We start from the raw sequence: 10,725 nt of genomic DNA, 5'->3' as shown, positions 1-10,725 counted from the left end.
CACACACACACACACACACACACACACACACACACACACACACACACGAGAGAGAGGAGACAGAGAGGTGGAATGAGCGACCTCAGACTATTTCATCTCGCTGACGATGTTTACACTATAAGTCAAGCACAAAGATATCTTCTCTCTTGTTCTTCGTCCAAGATGTGGAGGATCAAACCCTCCCCCTCACACACACCCCTCCATCTCCATCACCCTTCATGCTAATGTAACACACATTAGTGAAACCAGCGGCGCACCCTGTACGTCCATGGTGACGCAGAGGATGCTGAGCCCTCAGGTAAGCCATCTCTCTCCCCCCCTCTCTCTCTCTCTCTCCCTCTCTCTCCCTCCACACGCCGGGCGCATCGCGGGTGCAGCCTCACACCTCAGCGTCTATGACTCAAACATGCCCTCCTCTCAAAGCAGATGGTCAAAAATAGCGTCCGCCGTCAACATTTTTGTAAGCCGTGGGACCCGTTGGGCCACACCTGTTTGCCAAGGAGTAGGGGGGGGCAATATATGTGTGTGTATAAAAATAATCCGGTCAGTTACAGCTTCTCTCTGTTTGATACTGAGAAAGTGAGAATGCCCTAAAGAGTTTATGCAATCTGCACCTATAATTAGGAGTGAGGAAGTGTGCCTGCATATGTGTCTCACTGTGTGTTTACATCCAGACAACAGTTCCCAATTCATTACTATTCATCAGCAGCAGTAGCCGTTATATCTGTGATTACTATTAGCGTGTGAAACGATCTCTCGTCTCTGTTCGTTTCACCGAAAGCCGCCGCTGAGGACGGGAACGGCCCGCCAGCCACCGGACGAGGGAACATAAGGAAACAGACTGGACGTGTTTACAGAAGAGTTATTTCAAGTCAGCACTGGGACGGCATCGCACGTGGCTACAAGCCATAGTTTGACACGCTGTGCCGATACACAAACCGACGTTTCACATCCTGAGAACCTGGGTCAGTCAGAGACACACTCGGCAGTGTACCTAGCTCTTAACTCTTTGAACCATGGCCATGTCATGGATTATAAGGTTCAGAATTAATTTGGCTAATCAGAAATACTCTCGATGCGATGTGCTATGACTCAGTGCTGTTCAGCATCAATAGTGTAAACGGGGAAGTACAACGCTATAATTTGCTTTGGATTTTGGCGTTCCTGTTTCCTTTTTCTGTTTATTGTTTCCACGTTTTATGTGTATGCTTTGGCACTACAGTTCCCATCATGCTTTGAGTGATGTAAACAGGAAGTATTACATTGCCATAGAGCTGGCAAGTTACCCGTGTGCTATGGGCTATTTTATGCCCATGTTTGTTGACATTGTGGAAAGGCTGCTAGCAGTTCGTGTTCACACAACAGACCACAATCACCTGCTTTGCTTTGACATTAAAGAAAAGGTCTAATGAGGCAAGATCGAGGTGCATGGTTCAAATTATTCATCCATTAAAACACGGAAGCTAAAGTGCTCTCATCCAAATATATTACAAAACATAAACGCATACAAATAAGGAAAAATATAACACTTTCCTTATGATTTCAAGCCATGCGATTTTTGACACGAAATACATCAATCGGATGCTACAGGGTTAATGTATTCCACCCCATCCGGTGCCGAGACTCCTGTCGTGGTCTTCTTTCACTGCCCACAGCTGTCACGTCGGTGTATCAGCTCCGGTCTGTGATGCATGGATCGCACCTGGGTAACCGACCGCACACAGACACCGTGTTAGATTGAAGGTGCAGTGTAAGCTGACACGCGGGCCGTGGGTGTGGTGTTACTGCCGTCTGCTTCATCAAAATTAAGAAATCTGAACCCCCAGTAAACAAACGCTGTCACGATGGACTTTGGGAACTTGTGCAGGATATTCTTCTCTATTTTTGTGACATTTTATGGGCAAAACTATACTAAACAAATAATCGGTTGATGTTGTCCTGTAATTCTCACACAGCTACTGTACAAACTACATAATCCTAAAGCTTTATCTGCTGAGCCACCGCTGCTGCTATGAAGAGAGTTTGTATCTTGTATATTTGTCAGAGAAGGCACCGAAACTCGGCAAAATGATTGAAGGCACTTTTCTCTGTTGTAGCTCTACCTATAGGCACAGTTTTCCATGAAGAGCCTTGAAACCAATTTTATCAGTCAGGTTCTTCCTCTTACCGACACCAACGTTTGAGCTACTGGTTGTTCCAGACACCAATCAGAATTTATAGCACATTAAGCATCCTGATCCATTAAAGTCTATTAATTGAAAGATGGCGTAAATAAATAATGAATCATAAATTCCCAGAGCCAAATAAGTCTTCGTATAGCTTGGTTTTTATATTTCTAAACCCAAAGATATTCAATGTCCAGCTGATAAAAAACAGAGCAAAGCGACAAATCAACATGTGCTCGGTTGTTTTCGTATACCATGTCAATCAAACAGGGCTACAACTAACGATTATCCTGTGCGATCAATAAGCTACGGAGCCCTCCTCACTTTGTGCCAGGTCAGGTCACAGTGACTATGCAAATGGCAAACAGGTGAAATTCAAAACAATATTTAAATAGGATCCTCTCGCGCGTCGGGATTAGGCAACAGACGGATGACAAACTGTGCAACATGTCGGGGATTTTTATCTACTTGTGTTTTACAACTTGATCGCAAACTTGACATTTGTGTTTTGGGGTGGGGTGGGGGAGGGATCTGGAGGAGGGGGGGGGGGGGGGTGTTGCTGGGGAAAGAGATTACCCTCAGACCTTTTCTTTGAGAGCGAGACAGAATGGGGGGGAAGGACGTTCCCTGTTTATTAGTAAATCCCAGTTAATTTTCCCTGTCAGAGAACAATGAGATATGGACCCCCGCGGGCTCTGTTGAATGTAATTCCAGCACTTGCTCAGAATCACCTTCATTACTCATCAGAGGTGTGGATCTCTCTCCTCCAAAAAAAAAAAAAAAAAACTTCCAGAGCGCGCTCTAGACTTTGTGATGCTCTCCCCCCTCCTCCAGGAGTCTTTCCAGCGCCTCCTTTTTTTTTTTCTTGAATAGTGAGATTACACCTCCTGAGACGTTTTCACATTTCCAGAGCAGCTGCTATAGTTTCTCAGTCTGAAATTTGAAGAGGAAAACATGTCTGCCATGCAACACTTTCTCATGCTGCAAGACTTGACAACCCTTCAAGGTCCCCGGGTTGGATCCTTGTTTAATTTATAGAAGCTGAGACTTCGGAGAAGCCGGATGTTATTCATGATTCAGAGCCTTTCATTTACACTTAACACTGCGGCGCTGCGCTGTGACATCATCTGCGTATGTTTTTCACAGCATGTCACATTCAACATGCATGAGTCTGCAACTGCTGGGGGCCTCAAAAGCTCCAATTATAGCCATCGCGGGTTAAGACTCACAGATTGGATCTAGTTCATCATGGCGCTCTCTAACTCGCCTGTTTAAGTACCAAAACCCTGCTGATGGCAACCAAAGTATTAGTGTGTTTTAATTGCGTTTCCATCTCTTATTTAACTTCCATGTCATGCAGATCTTCAGGAAACCTGACAGCCAATGCAAGCACATAATAACGTCAACCAAAATAAATGAATGATTATTTTCACTAGCAATACATTTGCTCCATTATTTGTTAAGTCTAAAACATTCACATAGTCTCAGAGACCTCATTGATTTTGTCAACAACTATCGCTCCGATGACATTCAATTCACCGTGAAATAAAACAAGAAAAGCTGCAAATCCTCATATTTTAGAGACAGGAAACAAAGACTGTGTGAATTGACCAATTGATGAATCAACAAATTGTTTCATGTCATCCATATCTTCCACAAACACAAACAATAAATCCTGCTAGAGCTGCAGTGATCCGTTAATCAATCCATCAGCCGAGTGACAGAAAATGCATAGGCATGTGATGATCAAAAAATCGTTTTTAGTTCTTTTTTTTTTAAGGAAAAATGTCAAACAAGCATCCTAAATGTGAAGATATCATGCTTTTCTTTGTCATATGTGATAGTAAACTAAATCTATTTGGGTTTTGAACTGTTGGTCAGACAAAATGAGACATTTGTGGTGTTTTCCTGGTGTACCAAGCAGGCGTGGGATCAAGCCCCAAAATACAGTTTTTAGACCCATTAATCACAAGTTGTGTGTTTTCTGTTCCGGCTAACTTCCCCTCCAGCATGGCTGCAGCTGTAAGAGGAGGCAAGCCTATTGTTCAGACTAACAAGGGGCGCAGAGGTCACTTGCATTTTCACAAGAGCTTTGCCAGAGGGGTTTGTGGAAGTAGCCGGCACACAAGTCTGTTTGGTATGGATCTACACTAAAGCTTGTTCTATAAAGTCACATCACTCCCAGTCTATTATAAAGGGGGATAGATTAGATTAAGTGAGATTATGCAGAGAGGGGCTTCCTAAAAAGAGCAAAAATAACACACTCGGTGCTTAGCAGGCGAGTCAACAGTGGGATTAAGCCAGAAGGACACGTTCAAATCCAGTGCTAATATGCACAATGGTCATCCTTCCACAGGCTCAACTTTTAAGTGGTTACAAATGTTGTTGCTTCAAATTTCCAAACACATTTCCCAAGCTGCAGCCGCAACAAAACGCAGACTTTTATTGCCATATTTTGGTCATAAAGATGAAATTGACAATCTGACAAATTTCAAAACCTCAAATTAGGGTTATATTTCTTCTGGTCATCAAACTGTCATCCCTCCTGTTAAGCCCTCTGTCTCTCTCTGTGCGTACAGTTTGTACAATAACAACTCCTATCACCAATGCAACCGAAAATATGCACAAAGTGGTTGCACACTCTAACGTGATTAAATGATGTGTGGTCTGGCGTCACTCCCAGCACCTCTCCCATCCCTCGCCTCGCTCTCTATCTATCTCCCTCCTGCACAAACACACACACACACACACACACACACACACACAGACAGATTCCCTTTCCCTGAGCAGTGTTTTGGAAATAGAAGCTTCATATTAACAGTCAACAGTCAAGCTGACAGGTACAGTCTGGCCATTCTTTCCATCATAAAACCCCTCGGTGGATATCTTGCACAATACACATGTTGCTGCGGCTCCGTGTCGCCGAGGCGGAGCGTCACAAATCAACACAAGCACACACATGAGGAATGCAGAATAACACGTGGAAAGGTTTCGGTGGTGTGATGCAGAAGAAATTCTTATTTTGTTTTATTCTGAATGGTGGATGAAGAATTCAGATCCCTGAAGTGTTGGCAGTGAATCCTTTAAGTACCTCGGTTACTCATGTAAGCACCATTTGAATGCTGTGACTGCTCAAAGTTAAGTAAATCAGTTGTTGTTGTTAAGTCAGGGGTTGAAAAGCTGGGGGTCATGACCCCTCCAAGGGTCGGCTTGATAAATACTGAGGGGTCACAACATGAATATGGGAAATATTGGACAAATGCAACAATCTGAAGATAGAGGTGATGACTGTGACACGCTTTGCATCATTTTAAAAAGGTCACAAGCTCAAGTTTTTGCACTCCAGAAAGTCTTATGGACGGACTGTGAAAGTACCAAAATCATGCCCACTGTTGATAACTATTACCCGCATCACTGACAACATTTTCAGTGAAATTGTCCCTGCACAAGGGATTGACAGTGTGCAGGATTTTTTTGGTTCTTTCACGAGGGATAACAAGCCAAAAAGGTTGGGAAACACTGGTTCAACCTATAACAAAGCGCCATACTTTTTATCAGTTTTGCATGTTAAATCTTCATCTGCAAAGCAACTAGTAAACCCACAGTATTTCCATCTTAAATGTGGTGGAGTTGCATTATAAAGTAAGACAAAATGTGTGCTTAAGCAAATGTGATTAGCAATTTTCCACCACTAGTTATCCAAAACAATCTCGCTACCAGAGATATTAAGGTATCAAAACAACACTTTACAGTGTTGTCATTGCTCACAAGTAAAGTAACCTATTTATAGGATTATGAAAACCAAAGTGCTGTTTGACAGCTAACTAAACCTCATGATTAAGCTACTAGGACTGCCCACTGACACACTTTCTGTGCGGAGAGCGCCGCGCTTGCCCTGCTCTCTCCTCACTCATTGGAAATAGCCTTACCAGCGCGGTGATTCATCCCGGGAGTTTATTCTCTCGAGCAGAGACAACACAAAAAGAACCTTGAGCGAAACCTACACAAACCTCCCACAGCCTCTGACCGCGGAGGAAGAGCAGTCGGTCGCTTACTCGCTCGCCTTTTTTCCCCATTGGAGTGCTTCAGAGGGCTCTCCGTACGCAGGAGCTGTTCTCCGCAAGTGGAATTCCCAAGAAGAATCAATAACATTATGGCATTATACAGCGTCTAACGGCCCTGTTTACCAGCTGCTGTGGCATACATTGTTGGTAAAAGGCTGCTTACCATTGGGAGAGGTGCTATGGTGCAGAAACTGGAGATAAAATATCTTACACATCAGTATTTATCACATTAATACTTGGGTGTAAAATGACACTGCACACTGTGTTGTGTGTCAGGAATATGTTCAAGACAAAAAGGAGCATGGGATGCAGTATACAGATAATATTTCAGAAGGTGAGTGTGGCTAGTTTGAGACACACCGGCTCTCCTCACAAGCAGGCCGGCATACTGCTGGAGGTAATGAGGCCTCTTGTGTGTCCTCTCTGATCTGAGAGTTGAATAATTTCCCATGTGGCACAGCCATTTCCAGCTTCCGCCTTTACTCTCACCTCGTCGGGTGGGTGGGTGGGTAGAAAGGCGAGAGCAAAAACTCCCGCCCTGCACTGAGAACGTGTTGCCATTGTCAATCCACATTGCCACACACACACAGACCTCAGGCTGGCTGCAGTCGAAACTAAAAAAAAAAGTCTGCTTCAGTGTTTTATAAAAAAAGATCCGTTGGATTTGATGTAAAAACAAAAAAAGTGAAGCTTTTGTTTTCTATTTTTAGGTTTGGTTCCATGTCAGAGGCAGCTCAAGTCAGCGACAGTTTTATTCTGCCTCTCTATGTGCGGACGCTTCTCATTGGTCAGTAGGAAACTCGGTTAATAAATGGTCAACTTCAGCGCCCAGACACACGTGCTGGGTTGCAGAATCTCTGTTTCAATGTGTCTTTTGTTTGACGGCTGGTGTTTCAACATCCTCAACTTGAATAGAAGAAGGTCAGCCTGGTGGGGTCTGCCCCACGGTTATTCAGGAGCCCAACCTGGAGGCCCCACAGAGGTGGGGGGAGGGGGGACTGGGAGGGAGGAGACAGGACAGCAAACCTCCTCCTCTGTCTGACACCACTCCAATATGTGACAGAAGCCGCTGGAAGTTTGAAGTTTCGGCGCACACACAAGCAGGGGCTCAGATCAGTGCTGAATCCCACGTGCCATTGAGTGCTTGTAAATGAATTGAGAGGTGGCCCACGAAGGGATTTGAGTAAAGCGCAATCAAATGACCAGGTGCGTAAAGACGGCAGCTTCCAAGTTTCTGAGAGTTTTAAACGGAGAACCCCTCATTAAACCCAACAAGACCCTGACATTAAATATGTAAACAAGCTGCTCCAAAACTGGTGTCGCCACAGAAGTTTTACATGACCCCCCCTCCCCTCAGCAGCTGGGTCCAAACAGTCTCCTGCGCGGGACGAATTTGGATGCTTCAACAGCTAAAAAGCAGACGCGAGGCGAATGAACTTTTACTGCAACATAACAAAAACAGGAAGAGCTCCTCCTGGACATCTCACCAGAAAATAAGACGAGAAACATCTGCTGCGTTTCAATTGATTGCCTCTTTAATGCCCCCAAACTGGGATTTTCACAAACAGAAATACATGCGTATGAACACACTCTCTTTTCATTGACAAGGGCTCGGAGGCAGATCATGGGGGGCAGAGTGTAGCTTACTTTTTCCACTTGGCCGTGCTTCTTGCTTCCTGGACAGATGTACAGTAAGTGAAAATGAGCCCATGGTCCACATGAGAGCCCCCCCCCCCCTTTTCAACCCAACCGGTTCCATATTCACACAGCAGGAATTTGGGGAGTCAACTTGTTAAAGCCCTTTGCGAAGCTACAGCAGCAAGATACTCCAGGCTGACATCAATACACTGATATTTAATAGTACACACGTGCGCTGCTGCTAACAAACTTCAGGAATAAACGTTTAACATGACGTTCAATGAAGGATCCGCGCAACTGCAGTGCCCGCTGTCTTGTCCACAGTCATCCTGCAGCCTGCATGCAGCACCAATAAACCCACATTAGTACAAACCATGTGCTTCGTGCACATCAGAAGCCAAAAGGTAAAAAAAGCAGGAGCTACCTCTAAACCTTGCGCGCACACACACACGCACACAGACACACGGCATGATTCATTCTGCAAGCAAAACGCATACAGGCTGCTACAATGTCGCCTCCGAGCCCCCGAAACGCTTTCGGAGATCAACGCGGCATCTGTTACTAACGAAATGCACAACCTGCTTAACAGCCCGCCGCTTCAATCCCGACGGCACGGAGCAGCCCGATAGTAAATAAAAAGCTGCGGTTTATTATTACGGGCTCCGACGTGCTCCTCGGTGCCAGTTCGAGTGGTCACTCTATTGTTGAGAAACAATCTGAGCCAAAGTGGAAACAAAACCTTTTTCCCCGAGACAAAACGCCTCGCAGCGCGACACCGGGAACAAGCAACGCTAAGTTTGCAGTTACTCACCGGGTTATTAAGCGGAGAAAGTCCTCGTTAATTTTCGGCTCTTGTTTTTAAATATCTTCCCCCCCTCACGGCCACTGAGAATGGGCTCAACGTCAGCGGGTGAGTAACTGAATAGACTCGGAGAGAGCGCAGTAAGTTGAAGTGTCAAATTACATCGGCTATTCTATTACCAAAGGGACCCATGCTCGGTGGCTGCTGACAAAATGTGTCGCGGATTTTTTTCTTACGCGGAGAAGAAGACGTGAGGAGAGAGCCGGGAGCGGAGCCGGACTGTCGCTCAGCTCTGCAGCCATCTGGGACACTGGATCTGCTGGATCGACCCGCTCCCAATGTGTGCTGTCGAATTGTGTGGACATTATTTGGGTTTAGGGGGTGGGATTTTTAAATGAGCGCGCACACAGCACTGACAAGTCACACGTTAAGATGGAAATCAGGCATGCTGGGTATTTCATTTAGCATCTCTTTATTGATTCATTTAACTGCAGATAATGGTTATTTATTGCAATGTAAAATGAATTATTTATCATAATGGCTTCTAACAAATTCATATTGGTATGGACACACCACTATTTACCACTTAATATTAATAGCCTATAATCAGTAATAATACATAAAAGAATATTAAGTACAATTGCCACACAAATGTATACAGTCAAATCGTAATAATATACAAACGCTTATACTACTACTGCTAATAAAATGCATTTAAAATAAAAATAAGAAATATAACATCATGAAATATTCATATTGATACAATGTAAAAACAAAATTAATGTTTATAATTATAATTATTATTATTATCATCATTATCGAGGATCTTTATTACAATGAACAACATGATTACAATATGTTTATACAATCTGTCAATTTATTTGACTAAACGTTATACAAAATAAACATCAACTGTAATGCATACAACAGCCTATTAAACATAAACAAACACGCGCACGCCCTCACACCAGTGGGCATTGAGGCATGCACACACGCGCGCGCCGCCGTCCCATGATCCTCCTCGGAGCGAACTGACGCCACCCTCCGTGTTTTGCAGGTCGCCGCTCTCTGATGGAAAGCTCTGAATAACAAAGACATGTTTGAGAGCAGCAGCGGCATCAGCAGCAGCAGCAGCAGCAGCAGTCTGGGCTGAGCGCTGACGTCAAGGAGCGATGACTGTGCCAAGCAGCATCCAGACTCCAGTCCACGCACACGCGCGCACACACTGACCTGCTGCTGCCACTGTGACCTGTTTGGAAGCACCCCATGTCAGAAGTTAAAAACACACACCCGTGCCTGCTGTGATCGACTCTTCAAAGTTGGGATGTGATTAGGGTCAGAATGGAGTTGTCTCTCTTGTACTCTTATGGTAGAAGTCACCATGCCAGTGATCCACTCTGCTGGTGGGTCCTCCGAAGCCCCCATGCTTTCTGGCCTGTGTATCCACCCCAGCTGTCTATAAGTTAGGGGGAGGGATAGGCTGGAACAATAGGTGCCATTTGTCCTGCTAAAAGGTGACAGGGAGCATTGATTTCAGCCCGTTCCAGGCTTGTAAGCCATCCCTGAATTAGCTAATGTGAATATTTCCCTCTAACGGAGATTGGAAAATTTTAGATAATTGTGATTCACAGTAGTTGCATCAGGATGCAGGAGCAAACTTTTGTGTCCAGGGTACCAAAGCCCCGTCGATTTTATTGAGCTGTTCATTAAATAAGGCAATAAAAGTGATTGTTGCAAGGTGCATCATAAACAGCTTACATCTATAGAAGAATGCTCCTATATTAAAAGGTAGTATAAACAAAGAACAAAATGGCAAACAGAAGAAAACTAAAGTTATACCTAAATCAGTAATGATTTAGTCCAATTAAAGCCAGACAGTTATTATGGCAGAGTCTGCAGTGCACTTGAGGTAAGTGGTAAATAAATTGGCTTCTAACAATCAAAACTATTCTTGTTATAGACAGAATATTTTTCGAGTACGAGGCAAAAACGTTAACATTGTATCAATGAAAGCATGACGTATAGACGATGGAGAAGTTTGGATCTAGACCATACA

The 10,725-nt window shown here is 44.3% G+C and overlaps 1 protein-coding gene across 4 annotated transcripts in view; it reads right to left on the bottom strand.

The window, feature by feature from the left end:
* The window catches only part of LOC116381453 (zinc finger MIZ domain-containing protein 1), a 104,762-nt gene extending 95,752 nt beyond the window's left edge, over nt 1-9,010 (bottom strand). For all 4 annotated transcript variants that reach the window (XM_031843618.1, XM_031843619.1, XM_031843620.1 and 1 more), the window contains exon 1: nt 8,679-9,010. The gene's annotated coding sequence lies outside the window, so the exon portion shown is untranslated. The remainder of the gene's footprint in view (nt 1-8,678) is intronic.
* Between the last annotated feature and the right edge of the window lie 1,715 nt (nt 9,011-10,725).

Source organism: Anarrhichthys ocellatus, unplaced genomic scaffold (assembly GCF_004355925.1).
Source record: "Anarrhichthys ocellatus isolate YVR2014 unplaced genomic scaffold, GSC_Weel_1.0 scaffold4, whole genome shotgun sequence".
In the NCBI taxonomy this organism is placed as follows: domain Eukaryota; kingdom Metazoa; phylum Chordata; class Actinopteri; order Perciformes; family Anarhichadidae; genus Anarrhichthys; species Anarrhichthys ocellatus.
The sequence above is the reverse complement of the archived record's forward strand: the minus strand, read 5'-3'. Positions and strand labels throughout refer to the sequence as shown.